Genomic DNA, 2,762 nt, shown 5'->3' on the forward strand with positions numbered 1-2,762 from the left:
GGTCTGCACTACATGTGCTACATGAGTTTCAAAGGGATGAGGGTGGGTGGAATCTCAGGCAAGTTTGGTGGAATAGATACACCTAAGCTAAAGGAATTTCACTCTTTCTGGTGCAGCCCTAAACCACTTTCATAAGATAAAAGGAAAATCAAACTATATCACATTGGTACATAACATGATACCTGTGAGAACACGATCAACAGCCCTTCCTGCGTAATCTAGACATTAGCATCATTCTTGTTCTTGCCTTCGATATCTAGTTTTGTCCAAGTAACCTACTCGAATCTTCATCTCCATCTAAGACCTTCTTTCGATCCTCCTTTACCTTAAGTGACTACAATTTCAAATGATTGTAGAAGCAAACCCCCAAGAAAGCCAAGCCATACCCTAACAGATTAATACCAGTCACTTTGTCCTTTATAAAAGACCATGATAAGGTAATCAGGAGCCAGTCCTTGACAACACTTGCAACGTTCATTGTAAGGGCCGATGTCTTACCAACCAAATGAAAAACTGCCAATTTCAACAGAAATGCACATGCACAGTTGGCACTAAAAAGCCTCACATCCAAATAAAATTAAGAAGAGGCTACTAGAACCGAGAACTCAATTATTACCCAAGGGATTGACAGGAGTACAAAATAGCAAGGGGCAACATAGTACAGTGATGTTATTGGATTCAGACTAATCCCTTAGCGGTCAGAAGTATTTGAATAAAGACTAATCGTGTTGCCTCAAAAACCACAGCACCCAATTGCAACATGACACCCCTGGAATTGAACTGGGCTTCCCCATATGTAGCAATGGCAACCCCTAAAGAGATTCCAACCATGTTGCCCATAGTCTTTGAACTGAAACACTCCTTTCCCAACAAAACTCCAATGGAATACACTGCAACAGGCATGAGGGCCTTAAGCATCTGTATAAGAACAAGGCCAAGGTAGGAATGAACAAGACCGAGGTTAAGGAGGGCATGAGGCTGAGGAATGAACAAGGCTGAGGTTAAGGATGGCAGAGTTTTGATAAATGGAATGATGAGACACATGGCCTTCATGGTAGGTCCCACATAGCATTTTGTGTAGGATGATTAATATGCTATGTGGTAGCTGTAATTTATAAAATTTGCATTTGCATGCGCTACACGTGCCTCCTGCCTCACTGAGAGGTGTAACCAGAGAACGATTGCCTTGAAGAAACTCAATTGCCAAACACAAACACATAGTTTTTCATCGAATGGACTAGGAAATCTAACCGAGCTCACCACCAAAGGTATAACTAAAGAACTAGTGCCGTTAGATAAAATCAGCAGCCAAACACAGTATTTCACTGCAGTTGCTTTCCTTTTCTTTCCTGTGATAGAAGATTCATTCTAGTTAGCTACAGAGGATCACCGTGGAGGCTTTAAGGAGGAAGAAGATGCACCTGCCTTTCTTGGCGCCATTCCAGCTATGACTACAGGTGGAATTTGGCCTCAAGATTTCAAAATTGTTGATCATTTGAGCTTCTTGGAATCGTACATGTAGTCACCAGAGCAGATTTGATAGTGGAGATGCTCCATTTAGGGTTGACAGATCTCAATAAGGCAACAATTTTCTTTTTGTCGGTTTGACAGATCTCAATGAGGCAACAATTTTCTTTAGTGCGACAATAGATTCATTCTCGTTAGCTACAGTGCATCAGTGCGGGGACTTTAAGGAGGAAGAAGACGCGCCTACCTTTCTTGGCGCCATTCCAACTACGACTACAGGTGGAATTTGGCCTCAAGCTTTCAAAATTGTTGATCATTTGAGCTTCCTGGTATCCTTAACTTGAAGTAGCAGCCTGTCACTGTAGCAAATTAATGACTTGTCAGCTGTAGCCTGAAACCATAGGACATTATTGAATCTGGAGCTTATGTTGTTAACTGCAAAATTTTGAAGTCCCCATTAACAGTACCAAAGATGTATTTACTTAAATACAACAAATACACAGAAATGGATAAGCAGCCATATTTATTATTATTGTCTGTTATTGCTTCCTTTTTATCTAGATTACCATTATTCAATTTTGTTTTCTGCTACACTTTAAAACAGAAACATACATTGCAACTTTCTAGTGACTCATGTTTTTGTTATTCTCCCTGTAAAGGTATTGTAAACAGCACATTGTAGACAGATAGATGGACGAACAGATAGTGGAGACGCTCCATTTAGGGTTGACAGGTCTCAATAAGGCTAACAAATTCTGGGCTTCCTTCTTCGGACGACGATGTAACAGATTCTGGGCTTCCTTCCTCAGACGACGATGTAACAGATTCTGGGCTTCCTTCCTCGGACGGCTAACAGATTCTGGGCTTCCTTCCTCATGGCAAACCCAATTCCACACCGCCCACCAAGTTCTCTACTGCAACTTTCGATTCAGAGCCCAAGACTTTGGGTCGCGGTACAGTCATAAAGAAGACCAGAGATGTGTTAACATGAGACCAAGCTGTCGGCAAGTTGGAAAGAAGAATATATCTAAAGATTCATATCAAAGAGCTGTTTGCCCATCAGAAAGACCCTTTCGTCCTCTGGCAACCCAAAAATGGTGTGTGAGTTTCTTCAGTTTCCTTCCAAAATCATATGTCCAGATTATAAGTGATAGCAAGGTAGGCTAAGTTTTTTGCAGTTTGCAGTTTGTAGCAATTGTTGACATAGTTTATTGTGTTGCTTCATAGCTCTCCCTATTGTGCTGCTTCTGCTTCACAGCTCTCTTCTGCCCTGGAACCTGGGTTACTGGTTAAGA

General features: G+C 41.4%; 1 pseudogene; it reads right to left on the reverse strand.

Annotated features, from left to right (window-relative positions):
- Positions 1–218: 218 nt before the first annotated feature.
- Positions 219–1,053, reverse strand: LOC149188010 (putative sugar phosphate/phosphate translocator At5g11230 pseudogene; annotated as a pseudogene).
- Between the last annotated feature and the right edge of the window lie 1,709 nt (positions 1,054–2,762).

The sequence above is a fragment of the Pinus tabuliformis genome, chromosome 3_1 (assembly GCF_031772625.1).
Source record: "Pinus tabuliformis cultivar Carrire ecotype Pingquan chromosome 3_1, CPIR1, whole genome shotgun sequence".
NCBI lineage: Eukaryota > Viridiplantae > Streptophyta > Pinopsida > Pinales > Pinaceae > Pinus > Pinus tabuliformis.